This window comes from Rhipicephalus microplus, chromosome 1 (genome assembly GCF_043290135.1).
Source record: "Rhipicephalus microplus isolate Deutch F79 chromosome 1, USDA_Rmic, whole genome shotgun sequence".
NCBI lineage: Eukaryota > Metazoa > Arthropoda > Arachnida > Ixodida > Ixodidae > Rhipicephalus > Rhipicephalus microplus.
In genome coordinates this window covers 229,828,016-229,842,008 of record NC_134700.1, presented here as the reverse complement: position 1 = coordinate 229,842,008, position 13,993 = coordinate 229,828,016, and the positions used below count along the sequence as shown (strand labels likewise).

At 42.9% G+C, this 13,993-nt stretch overlaps 1 protein-coding gene across 45 annotated transcripts in view; it reads right to left on the bottom strand.

Annotated features, from left to right (window-relative positions):
• LOC119159557 (alpha-2-macroglobulin-like protein 1) overlaps positions 1–317 on the bottom strand; it is a 164,455-nt gene extending 164,138 nt beyond the window's left edge. For all 45 annotated transcript variants that reach the window (XM_075891542.1, XM_075891540.1, XM_075891532.1 and 42 more), the window contains exon 1: positions 81–317. The gene's annotated coding sequence lies outside the window, so the exon portion shown is untranslated. The remainder of the gene's footprint in view (positions 1–80) is intronic.
• Positions 318–13,993: the final 13,676 nt, after the last annotated feature.

Here is a 13,993-nt window from a genome sequence, read left to right as displayed (position 1 = left end):
CCGGCTGAGCGGCGTTAGAAACCAGTAGCGGCTGAGCATCGAAGAAAAAAGGATGCTTTCAGAATAGCGACAACACTTACGGCTCGATCCTTTGACGGTTTTGTATGCCTCCGGAAACGTTCCTTGCTTTCCAAAGGCCTCGCACGATGTTGCCGGGTGATGAGGATAAAACTCACACACAACACGCAACGCGCGCTCTTCGGCGCCGCTGACGAACAGAAAAACAAAAGTCCTCCGACGAGTCTGCAGAAGGGTATTTTCTCCGTCAGGTCCCGCGAACAGTCCAAGCCCGCACTGCTCCGGCGTCTGCTCGCCGGTTGACTGTAATAACAAGCCGGGCCGGATGGGAGAGAGAGATGGGGAGGAAGGACGAATCGAATCACGTGACACCCACCGTTGGCCCCAATGGCGGACGTCCCGCCATCGACCGCTGACGTCACGCCATCGGTGGCGGTAGGATGTAGTGGCTGAGCGTTTGTAAAGCCAAGACGGAAGATAGAAAAATTTACGAAAGAAAAGTCAAGACACGATGCGGGGGAACGACTCTTGCCTACTTTGGCGAGCAACTCTCTGAGAAGCCGTGTCGGTATGCTGTCAAGGCGGTAGAATCTTAAAGAGATGCCGCGGAGTTCAAAACTTTCACTTCACTTTGATGCGGTGGTTTTAGAGATCTAGATATTTGGGCGCAAGAGCTTTTCGAGCTTCTGCTTTTTTTCGCTTTCGTTTATTCAGGAGCTCGTGTCGAGGCTGGATTCGGACCTGTTAGAATGGCTACTGTCAAGGACCTAGCCTTACTTATTACGCTTGTTTTTTTGTTTTTTTTTGTTGACGTAAGCGGCATAAGCTCTCTTTTGTACGAAATGAATAAAAAAGTAAATAATAGTTTATCATCGACAAAAAGGTAATTTCACGAGACTCAGAAGACTTTAAATTTAACTACACGCAACAGTTAAAACAGTGGGTGTATGGCTGATAGGTAGTAGTGAAGGTATGCTTGACTGACTTCAGAAAGAAAGCTGACAGTTTGGTTGAACCTACATTCTCTAATTGTTTGTCTGCATTAATATGTTAATATAAAAATGGTTTAACTTTCACAGAAATATTTTTGAAAAGAAGTTACGCGCTATATTGAAACAATGGAGATGGCTTATTTGATACTATAAATATGAGACAGACTGAGAAAAGGAAAAAAAAAGGGAGGTTAACTAAATTGCAGTTGTGGTTCGCTACCGTGTGATGTGGAATTTATGAGTTGGAAAGAAAGAAACAGATGACGATTGTGGAAAAGGAAAAACCGCAACGTTGTTCCACTGACAAGCGTTCATACGGACCGGTGGACCGCGAGAAAATTGGTAGCGCTTGCACAGCGTTCTCCTGTGAAGTTAAAATTTTCTCTGGTGACATATATTTATTCCTTGCAATAGAAGCTAGTTGTCATAGTTGCTAGGGATAAAAGTAGAAAAATTTTCCGTGTACTGTAGAGTTAAGTTCGGCGCAGAACATGCGTAGTAGTTTCTTCGTCACCACAGTGACCACAGTTTTTGGTACGGGTCATCCTTTTGGAGTACTCGTAGTTCTGGTAAAACGCGACACACAAGTATAGCGTATGTACAGAGAGATTACGACCTTTCGACAATTAATTTTTTGATCTCGAAAGCTTGCAGTGAGTGGAGTCTGAAAACATGGTCTTGTATGCATGAAGTGCGCTAAGTTCGATTCTGATGAAGTGCATTGGCCAAGTAATTGTGAGAAGGTTCTTTGAAGCGCCTGTTCTAGACAGCGGTTCACATATGCACAGAACGAATAGACGACGTCATGAACACGTTCATCGCGGATCATATCACAGCTCGTGATATGAAAAAATCTTTTTTGGAATTTTTTGACAGTGATGTACTGCTACATCATCGAAATGCTAATTATTTATTTCTTGCAATTTTTTTTTCTTTGAAAGCAAGACAAATTTGATTGTGCGGTACATCATGTGAGGGGGAAGGGCAATCAGAGAGAGTGATTACTCTAGATGGTTTTCGAGTACGCGGCATATATCTTCAACGCGAAGTCAAAAACCCAGGACAAAGAGAAGAACGCACGTTTTCCACGTGCTAACTCTAGCCATGAATCTCTACCAGCTCGCCCAATACACCACTTTACGTCGTGAACTCAATGCAGCGTACACAAGCGTTCTTACGTTTCTCTACTAAATAATGTTTGCCATAAAAGAGAAGAAATCAATCCTTATCACTTTTATTTTCTAGATAGTATGAGCTCACAATACATAAGAAAAAAAAACAGAATAAGATATTGGTGTGACTACGTGTGCTTTCCACGAGATGTGAAAATTACAACAAAATTGGAAATAAAAGTGAATGTATAGTACAGTTTGCCTCTGGTGTTTCCATAAAGCTGTGGAAGTCCTGATTCAGAAAGACAGGCGCTCAAGAACCTGCTGCTCAGCGGATGCACCTACTCTCAGGATATCATATCCTACTATAGGGTGAAATCGTAACACCCTAGTTTGTCCGTTTATCGTTATTTTCTCTAGCGCTTCTTTATTGTAAAAAAAGAAAGAAAGAGGGCACTGAGCAATTCCTACGATAATGTTTAATACACATGCACATGCATTTGATGAGTTCTATCATTGTGGAGTCACAGTAAGAATAAATTTGAGAATTCTATCCCCGAAGCGTAAAAAGGTCGCTCTATAGGAGACTCATTCAGTGCTGCTTTCTCGTTTCACTAGTGCTGTTGACCTTCGAGTGCTTTGTTGTCCAATGCGAACCTTCAATATGAAAGGACAAGTGATGATCATGATGACGTGATATTTATTCTCTTACGACTTTCGTGTGTGCTAAGTATTCACTGTGAAATTTGTCGCTGAAGGAAGGTTGCTGGTTCCTTTTCTATATGTGGGGATTTAATCGTCATAATACCGAAATTCATGACTCTATTTCGTCATGATTCTTCTAACCTTCCGTTTCTTATGCAAATGATGTTAGTTTCATGGTGGTCTCCCCCCCCCCCCCCTTTCCTGTATTTCCAAGGCCAACCAATCAGTGATAACAGGGATATGAACAGAATAGGGAAAGTATACAAAACATTTTGATTTAAGGGAAATCTCGCCTGATTCAAGCGTTTATTTTATTTATTATTTATTTAGAAAATACTGCAGGCTAAGAATAGCCCAGGCAGGAGTGGGGGTGGTACAGTATGAGGATATGACCAAAAAAAAAAGGAACAATACAGGAGGTGCAAACTAACAGGTAAATATACAACACATTATGGCATGGCACAAGATCTAAGTTACTTCAAAAAAATTTTCAATACACCTTAACACGTTTAGAGACTCAAAAATGTGATGTGGTAGTTCGTTTCATTCTGTTAATGTGCGAGGAAAGAAAGAGTATTTGAAATTGTTAGTTCGAGCAAAGATAGGAGTGAATTTTCGTGAATGATATCGTCTAGTTGGACGCGAAGATAACGGAGAAAGAATACTCGATAGCTCAAGTAGACTTTTTTTGCTGGATAGATAGAAAAGAAGTTTTAGTCTTCTAATTTTTCTGCGTCATTCGAGAGTTTGAATTTTGTTATTATGCATTAGTTCAGTTGGGGAATCAGATCGGCGAAATTGATTGAAAATAAAGCGGACGGCCAACCTTTGGATTTTCTCTAGATTGTTAATATCTGTTTTAGTATGCGGATCCCACACCTCACATGTATATTCCAAACCAGACCTGATTGTTGTGTTATAAGCTAGAAGTTTAGTACTGGGTGGAGAACTACTGAGTCTAGGCCTCAGCATGACTAATTTCCTACGTGCAGATGAACAAATCTTTTCAATGTGAGAAGACCAAGTTAGTTTGTTAGTGATTGTTACGCCAAGATATTTGTAACTTTCTGTTAGTAAAATAGGGGTTTCTTTTATACTGTACGGGTAAATAAACGGCTGTTTCCTGTTAGTGATGCGCATGAACATAGTTTTTTCAGGGTTTACATTCATACCCCAGCGGTCACACCACGCATATATGGCTTCGACAGATTGTTGCAGTGTTATCTGATCATTTAAAGAGTTGATTGAACGGAATAAAATACAATGATCGGCAAATAAGCCTATTTCTACACTTTGCTTAGCACATGTTGTAATATCATTAATATAAATAAGAAAAAGAAAAGGCCCAAGGACACTTCCCTGGGGAACACCGGAGTTAACAGGGAGAGGGTTAGAATAAACACCGTTTATGTCAACAAGCTGTGTACGTGAACTTAAATATGATTCAACCCATTTAACAATCGTAGAGGGAAAACCTACCAGATTAAGCTTGTGAATTAATTTGGAGTGCGGTATGGAATCAAATGCCTTGCTGAAGTCAAGTAAAATTACATCTGTTTGGCCTGATCTATCTAGTACTGAGGAGAATGAATGGACACAAGAAATTAATTGGGTAGTTGTAGAAAGACCTTTACGGAAGCCGGGCTGGAATGACGATAGAACATTTCGCGCGTCTAAAAAATTTACCATGTAATTTGAAATGATGTGCTCCAGCAGTTTACAACACGTGGTTGTAAGGGATATCGGCCTATAATTGGTTACGAGGAGATTATTTCCTTTTTTTCAAAAATTGGTATTACTCGAGCGATGCGCCAATCTGCGGGTACAATGCCTTGTGATAAGGATAAGCGAAATATTATAACAAAAAAGCGGAAAAGTGATTCAGCGTAACGACGTAAAAATACAATAGGTATGTTATCTGGACCACAAGAAGACTTTGTTTTAATGTTTAGAAGCATATGAAAGACACCGTGCAACGTTATGAAGTCGGGGTCGATTTCTGCGCAGTTTCCACTGGCAATGTAGAACACGCAAGGGTTAGAAAAAACAGAGTGAAAGTACCGGTTGCATTCTGTTGCAATTTTTGCCTCATCTCGAATAATTTCATCGCCGAGCAAAATGCAGTTGGAATTTTTTTGGTTATTAGTCTTTGTTTATTTGAAGACCGCTGCCCCAGGTAGCGACACAGTTATATTTTACTAAAAACACTATACGTGTTAAATAATTTATTTTTATTGCAAAAGTAGTGTGTCCTACAATAGAGCTGAAGCTTGAAACGAGGTGGACTTATGTGAACTCTCCAGTCGAGGTTCTTACAAGAATTGTGCCTTATACTGTCGGAATGTTCACTTGCTTAATGTCCTTGACATTTTCTATTTAGTTGTAACACAAATAATCCCTTACGCGTTCATCTCTTGCTGCCTACAAAACTCGGGTGACCGCAAACCTACCACAGCAAACCACGCGTAACAAAACAACTGTCGACAGCGACCATGCCAGAAATATAGAGGCGAGGCCAAGTGGAACGGAAACCGTGAAAAGGGCAATTCTTGTTTGTTCAAGCATCTCCTTTTAAAGCTATTGCGCAATGGCGAGTTCTCTGTCAGGACAATTTGCCAGGCATACGGGTCTGTCCGCCGTTGGAGAAAACGCAAGCTGACGTGTCGGCAGCGTTGCGTGCTCGCATACGCTCCCGATGCAACGATGGCCTCCAACAGAACGAGCGTTTTCTGCTGCACGCAGCCGAGTTCAGGGACATCAGCTGGTTTTTACTGAGCGCCAGTGGAGCATAACCATCCCGTCTCGAGTGGCGGTATGACGCGTCGCTCGCGAAATCAGTCCGTGCGAGCAGCCGTCGACGATGTGGGAAACGCGGCTTGAGGGAGAGGGTGACCCGGAACGACCGCTGGCGTGGCGTGAGCCGGGTAGTCAACGTTTGAGACGACCTATACGTCACGTGTTTTGCTTCCACGCCGACGCGCGTCTTCTCGTCCCTCGAGGCGACGGCTGCTTGAGGACGCACTCCGATCCGGCGTACGACGTCACACACTTGGCCCCGAAAAGAGTTTGCAATGTCCTAAGGCTGGAGGCGGAGCCTGCCGGATGCGATTGCGCCCGCGCTGGCTGGCAGGCTGACTTCATCGTCGTAACGGTGCAACCTGGGAACGGTACGTGATAGGAAAAACAGCGTGTGTCTTGTCAGCTGGCGACGGCACCATCTGGAGGATACGCGCTGGAGGGTAGACGTATGCGCGAACCCCGATTTGCGTCAAAATATATTGCCCGGCAATTACTTCTGACAAGAGCAACCTGTTCACGCTATCTTGTCTCCGCGTTTCAGAATAGGATACAGTTGTCTTTTCCTTGAGCGTGTGAAATACTTTTGTCTAAAACGCACCCGCAGCTTCTGATCTTTGAATCATTTATTCTATGCAAACTCCATCTTGACTCGTAGGACGAACTCAAGTATGCGAAGCTGCGTCGTCTTTAGAATTTAGTGAAGTTATGTTATCATAGTCGTCTTCTCTCGTTTTTCTGACGTCCCTGTGCCCGTTTTGGCGGAAACCAGCTCCCAGACGGAGGCCGCAAGAAGGATGAAGGATCCTTGCTTGCTGCCCATAAGAAAGGTGTCATTTTTTAGAACCGTCAATTAAAACTAGCGCTTCGTGTCTTGGGATAAAACCTAAAAAAAATTCGATAAGCACTCACCAGTGAAATTTTTAAATTACAAATTTATCCGATGAACTCCGGTTTTGAGAGAGCCTCGTGAACATTCAAAGGGCCTTTTGAAAGCAAAGATTCATCACTTGAATGAAGAGAACATCCTTCAGAGACCGCGACCTCGTAAAGTATATATGCTTGCGTCTATTACGACGCGCTTTCAAGTTTTAACACTAACAAACCTAGGTGTTTTGTATTCAGGTATTTGTACGTGTCTGCATATGTCTTTGTGCATTCCAACATTCAACATCTGTAATGTGCACGTTTTCGTGTTCAGATATAATTTTGTCTAAGATTTCTCAGTAATGAGAATAATAATATAATAGCTTTTTTTATTTTTTTATCACGAAGTTGAGAGGAACAAGCAGCTTGCATAGCTCCTACTGCTCAAAAGTACACTTTAGTGAGGTCGTAGCCCGGCGGTTCACTGTTACCGCAGGGCAGTGCAACCTCATTAGTAGGTTAAGCAAAGTAAACAGTAAGTAAAAAAAAAAAAACTCAGCATCACCACAAAGGCGAAGCAATGACTGCGACAGCAACTAATTGGAATGTCAAGGGAAGAATGCATTGGGCAACTTCTTATGCAAATTAAACGCCCAATTACACAGAATTCGGTATTCACGAGAAATAAGCTTCTATAGACGTCAAATTTCTTCCGGAAAAATAAACTCCGAAAGACAGCCTCCAAGTTTGAAGGAAAATAAACTCGGAAAAAAAATTCAGTCCTAGTTTCAACTCATTTCACAATGCTGCACAAAGCGGCTGTCCACATTCAGTGAACGCGTGTCTTATTGCCTGTCTTTGTCAAAGCTTATAAAAACTCCCGATTCACATTGAACGTCGAAAGGTTGCTATTCTAAATAGTCGTTTTAGACGTACTTCTATTTGTAATGTGAAGTACTGGCTCTTCAGTATTTTATATGCAGCGAAGCATAAACAAATTGTTTCTTTTTCATACTAATTATGTGCGTTCTTGCCTCATAATCACAATGTGACGGGAAACTAGAAGAACTAACCGCTTGATGATTCCCTTTCCCGAGGATGGTAACAAGTAAGTGACACCCGTGTGTTCCTCGAGCTTTCTTGAAATTTCAATGTGCTTTCCACCGAAAGCAAACATAAACGATGACGATCTCATCCACTTCAAGGCTCTATTTGCTTTGTAAAGGAAACTAAAGTGAGGATTTACTCAAGTCTAACCAGGGAACTTAACGTACGCCGCCTCCTCAAGCTTAGATATCATGGCTGACAAAAGCCGCGTTAACCGAACGATGCGTCTGGTAGTTCTATCCGTGCATTCAATACAGTGTTCGAGTAGAGTTCAAAGCTTTATCTGAATCAGACACAAGGGCTTTATGGAATCGTTACTATGGGCGTATGATCAGTATTATAGGCGTATTATAGGCAACCAGCGCTAACATACTAGGTTCTCCTCAGGCTCCATACATCGCGGGTGCCCCAAAACCATTGTTCGCCCCGATATGACGGGAGCTTCTCCCCCAAGCATAAATATACTCGAACTGCATCTCTTGTATTGGCGAACACGATCGGGTTCTCCGTCTTTGCAACTCAAAGTCGATAGACGTGTTCTCACCTATAACCTTTTTAATAATTTTATGAGCTCGTGTTTAGTTTATATATGTAAAAAAATTACCGGGTTGGAAAAAGCGCCACTGCCCTCTCCAGGAGTGCGCTGTTCAAGTCCGTTTTCAGGAGTTCCATCAGCCTTGGCTTTCCACTAGGCTCTATCGATGAGGTTTTACCGATTTTCTCGCACTTCATGACGAGGCATAAAGAAGCTTCCCGTTATGTTTAGCCGTTGCACCCAAAACGCCAAATACTTTTCTTAATTTCACTTTCAGTTCAATGTCAAGATATCAATCAGCAGTAATGGGCACGAAAACACGCTACGAATTTGTTAAATTCAACAGTACTTTGTACGAAAGTGCCTATTATCTACTCATTTCAGAGGTACTATTTTAAATCACTGAAAAAGCCGTGAAGTATAGCCATCAGCATTGTAACTTGTCTGCCTTTTTAGGGCACCACTTGAATAAATTCAGGGCAGCCTTTCCTGATGCGCATGTTATCGGCATTGTTTCTAGGGATTAAAAAAGAAAACGGGGCGCAACACTACCTTTATTTTTATCGAAGCACCACATTCACAAGTGCAACGTATAGAAGGATGAACAAGCTTAAGTGCCACATGAGGAACGTTACAAACCTCGATGATTGGCTTCACGTGTGAAAGCTTCTTCATGTTATGCTGCCGCGGCTGCCTCACCAGCAAAGCATAGATCTGCATTTTATTCATTTATTGCCACCAGATTGACAAACACTTACGTTTCGCCATTTAGAGTTGAACGCAACAGCGATTTCCGGTCTGTAGTGCGAACTTCAACCACTTAGTGAATACTTTTCATTGTGCAATGTTACTCTGGAAAGTCAAATTTTGGATTACTACATTGCAGTCGATTGGCAGTGGTTTGCGTCAGCGAAGCTTTCGTATATTCATACAATCTGTGTAGTGGCTATATCACGCTTTAAACCACGAGAGATCATACGCGTGAATTGTCTTCGAGCTTCCTATGACCCACTACGCGGTGTTAAAGGAATACACACCGTTTATGTGTGCCTTTTGTAATGAGTGGCCGGCTGTAAACCACGAAGGCCTATGTTGTTTAAAGCGTTAAAGAACTCATCGATAGCGTTATAGAGCTAATTTCGCAAAACATGCCGCGTTCGTCGCCGGAAATTTCGCGAAATGAGCTCTTAAGGCTATCAATTTAAAATTGTTTTGGGATATCGTTTCCTCTCTGCTATTGAAGGGACCAGTGAGTGCATGATTTTTACAGCCGCAAAAACCATATAGTGAGCGAAATAGCCTGAAGCCAGGGCATGTAAAACAGCATTTGTTTCAGCGCGACCATTTGTAGTCTTTCGGCTGCAGTCACTTACCCAGTTATGTGCTCAAGAATGTTGGCAAACTTCATTTCTCTGTATAAAGTTCGAAGCATTCCTTAGCGAACTGGGGTCACTTTGACAGTTTCTGTCTGTGTATCTATATATTAAGCGGCTTGTGTCTGAGTGCTCTCGTAAACGTTTCTTTAACTTGGTCCTTGGCAAACTTGGTCTAGGAGGGGTAGGAGAGTTTTATGATTATGACACGAATGAAGTGACAATTCTGGCACGTGCAGCATCAAACACTTGCCTTCGTATACGTGTGGTGCATAAATGCCGTGTACCACGGGCCGCGACACGGGTGTGCGCCACAGGTGATCGACAGGTGATGTACTGTGGAACGTCGTGGACAATCATTAGTAACATAAATGTGAGAGTGTTAAAACAAACGGACATCGGCAGCGTGGACTCAATGAATGCAAAGTTCAGAAATCCGGTTCTAAACAGGAATGAAAGCAGTTTTAGAAAAAGACACTACACTGACGTAACGTCGGGGCTACTTCAACTGTGGTTGCAGGGCTGGGTATGTAATTTTAAAACAAAGCAATAAAGATTACATACGCAAATCAATGAGGTGGATGCCATGCCATGCCATCATAAACTGTGGTTCCCACATCGCATTTTGTACTCCTATAATTCAGCGAGCTATATTCAAGTGTTGAGAAACCCTGTGCAACCTCATGGAAATACGACACAAAAGTTGCGAGATATATTAACATGGTCACATCATGAAGGGCATTTCGTTTCGATAATACTGATGTGTGTGCTCCAACGTGAGTGCTGAAATTACGTCACACCATAAGTTACCCATTGTCCATAAGAAGAATCTAGTGTAAATAAAGTTGCTGATAAGCCCACGATATGCATTGAACTACTAAACTAAACGTTGAATAATTTCGCTACCCTTGCCTCTAGGCAGAAATAAATCAGCAGAGACAATTACTCGCCGGCTAGCTGCTTCCCATGAAACCAATTCCCACGAGGCATAGGATCTGTCAAACTTTTTCTTTTGATTTGCAAAAATCTCGTGTATTAGATATCATGGCTACTATTCGGTGCTATCCCATTTAACTGCAGTCGAGATAAAATTTGACTATTCGCACATGCCTACATACAATGAGAAGGGAAAGAAAACAAAAGTAATTTACTTAGCCGATAACGGTAAGAACGTTTAGCGGGCCCAAAGATATTTGTCTGGTAGTACGGTAATTATCAGGCTCAGTATTAGAGCCCCTGGTGAAAAATATGCCCCTACTTCCCCGAAGAGATTCGGGAGGAAATGCGAAAGCATTTCTTGCGCTGAGAGGGGGTACCGCTGCCGTCAGACATTTGCCTTCACCAACTTTTGTCCTCGCCTTGCCCAGCCAGTGAACGGTCGAGAGTGAAAGACGAGGGGATGGGAGAGGCGGGTGCCAGAGTTCGTGGCTCGGTGATGGCGTTTCGTAGCGGCGTCCCGAGCATGATTTCCGGATGTTCTTAAGAGACGCCCAGCCAACGAACGGTCGGAAGTAAGGCTTGAGAGGACGAGAGAGTGGGGCGGAGAGAGGAGAGAAACTGAATGGTGAGAGGGGAGGAAAAGGACTACACCTACCTTTTTCTACACTCTCTCGCACCACATGCTCCAGGTGCTAGGGGCGAGGGTAGGGGCGCGTGCCCGCAGCTGTTGTGAGGGAGGAAGTGACAGCACAGAGTAAACAGCTGTCGGCGCGCGGACACCACTGCGGACAACGCCAGATGCCTGACATAGCCTGACTAAGAAATGCACTCGAATTCAATAAATTGCATGGCGAGTAATAATTGTCTTTTCTCAGGAAACAACGTTTGGAACGTGTCATTTGTTTGGTCTGCAATGTCTGCTGCGAAGAACCTTTGTACAGTTCTTGTTGTCGCAAGATGCTGACTTAGTGGGTAACATGCTTCGTGAAGCACTGCCCTTAATTGGCCCTGTCAGCTTTGTTCTCGCAAAAATAAAAGATCACCAAACACATTGACCATGTGCAGTGTCTTCTGTCCTCTCGTTCTCATCACATATGCTCTAATTATTCTCGAAAAGTTCAAGCCCGTTGCGAAACTCTGTACATCTTATTGTAGAGCCACAGGCCTTATGAAAAAGAGCTCTGCAGGGAAAAAATACTTTTGGACTGATCAGTGCTTTAAGGGCGGATATTAGTGGCTTAATACGAGCAATGAATGCTCGTTATTGTGTTCTCAAGGCATTGTTCGTTAATGGCTTTCACAAGAAAAAGAACAAAAGGAAATCACAATATAAAAGCAGTGAGAGAGTGTGGTTCATTATGGGAACCTGCAGCAAAAATGTTTTGCAGGAACGGGTAGTCCACAGATATGTATGGATTGAAAACCATCTCTGTTTCTTTCTCTCTCGCTTTATATATATATATATATATATATATATATATATATATATATATATATATATATATATATATATTAGGTGGAGAAAGAAAGAGAGAGAGATGACTTCAGGTACAACAAAGCAGTATTTGTATTTACACTACAGGCGCACGAGCCAGACAATGAACACCCGGTGAGAGAACACGATGGCGATCGTTACGGTGATTTGTTTGTCTAGGTGCAGGTGATGAACTACACAGTCAGTCCTCACGCTATTCGCGCGCTTCGCAAGAGCAGTCACCAAGACGTCCATTTAGTAAATGTACGAGCGCCGGATATAGGGATTCAGGCGAGACACATGAGTGATCTTGGTACCACGACGACTGCGGTCAGAAGCCCAACCAACAGGAGTGACATGGAAATTCACGGCAGATGTTCGTTCAAGCATGGTGTAAGGACCCAGGTACCTGGGAACGAATTTTCGACAGAGCTCCTGTGTGTGAACATGTATCCAGGGGAGCACTTCGTCACCGGGGTGGAAAGAAAGAGCTATACGCATCGCATCACAACTATCTTTCGTGTTGACTTGAATCGCAGATGTATAGGCGTGCGTAATTCTCGGTAATACTGGAAGTGAAGCACATGACACAAAGGGCATGAAAGACAATAAGCTGGCATCGAGGATGAATTACTGTTATATAGTGATATACAAGCTGCTTGTTGTTTGCAACAACTGTCGACCACACCAAATGGTGGTGAATATTCTGGTAAAACTAACGAACGCTGTAATTTCTTCTTGTTTACAATGGTTCGTATTATTTGTATGCTATTACGATATATAACATATTGTGAATATGAAGTGTGTTATGGGGTTTTGGAGCAGAGAGTTTGTAGACGAAAAAAGCTTGCCCAACGAACGGGCGTTGTGCCTGCTTCGTTCAACGCTATAAAGTAAAATATTACACAAAATCTCAGGATGAAGTGTACCTTACCATTTCACATCTTATACCTGTGCTTAGCATAGGCAAAAAAGAGTGTTTTCAAACCGAATACGCAGATATAGTGGCTTTGTCCAAACACACGATAGCGCCGCTTTCAACGTTTAACAACTTCACTTAAGCCGAAGATAAAGTGGGCATGACATAGGTAACTGAATAGCCGTGGTGACAAGAAGCTGTTTGTGCGCGCGTTTTTTTTTTCAGAGCTGTCAACGTTGATTTGGAGCAGTTGATTTAATTATAGCTTTAAAGTATTGATGTGTGACTGTTTGCCTCATTCGCAGAATTCGACAACTGGTGAACAAAGTTTAACGAGCTGCAGAAGCCATCTTGTTGGGTAAACTTTTCCGTTCTTATGACGACGTATATGCCTTGTAGAAAGCTGTTTGGAGGGCGATTACCATTTAATTTTGCTTTTCGTGTTGCTCCAGCTGACCTCGGTAATGCATGGCGCCCTCCTCGCACGCAGGCAAAACATACATACCACTCGCCCAGGCGCCCGTCGTATACACGCGGACACCCTTGACCTGCAAAACCACGAGATACGCCACTTGATGGCCTCGACAATGTATAGTTGGCGAACTTCCCGCTCCGTTATTTTTAGAAGAACGCTTTCTTCGCACGTGCGCCTCGACAGCGCACAGCAATTTCACCGTTATAGCTTGCATGCGTAAGCACATCGGCGACCTGTTGCTCTACAGGATGGCGAAGACGCCGGCTGATGATCGACGTATCGGAAAGACTTGCGACACAACACGCCCGCGCTTACAAGCTGGCGGCCTGGCGGCTGTAAGCGCACGTAAATTTATTGACAAAGAAACAGGAACTCTACAAGCGTTCCCTTCGACACTTAGCTACGATTGTTCATTGTTTGAGCAATTCGTATGCGGGATTATGGCAACTAAAAATAAAACAAGTAAGGTTTGTGAAGTCAGGGTTTCCCGGAAAACTTCTACGCTGCTGGAATGAAAATGATGAAATAGAGTTGTCATTTTAAGACAAGTTTATGATTTTAACAGCGTAATTCGCTATTATTCACTAAGAGTGCTGTTTTTGCTGCTGAATGGCTAAAAAAAAGAAGTAAAAGATGAAAAGGACAGAGAGAAAAAAATGGCAGATCCCACAAACAGTGGGA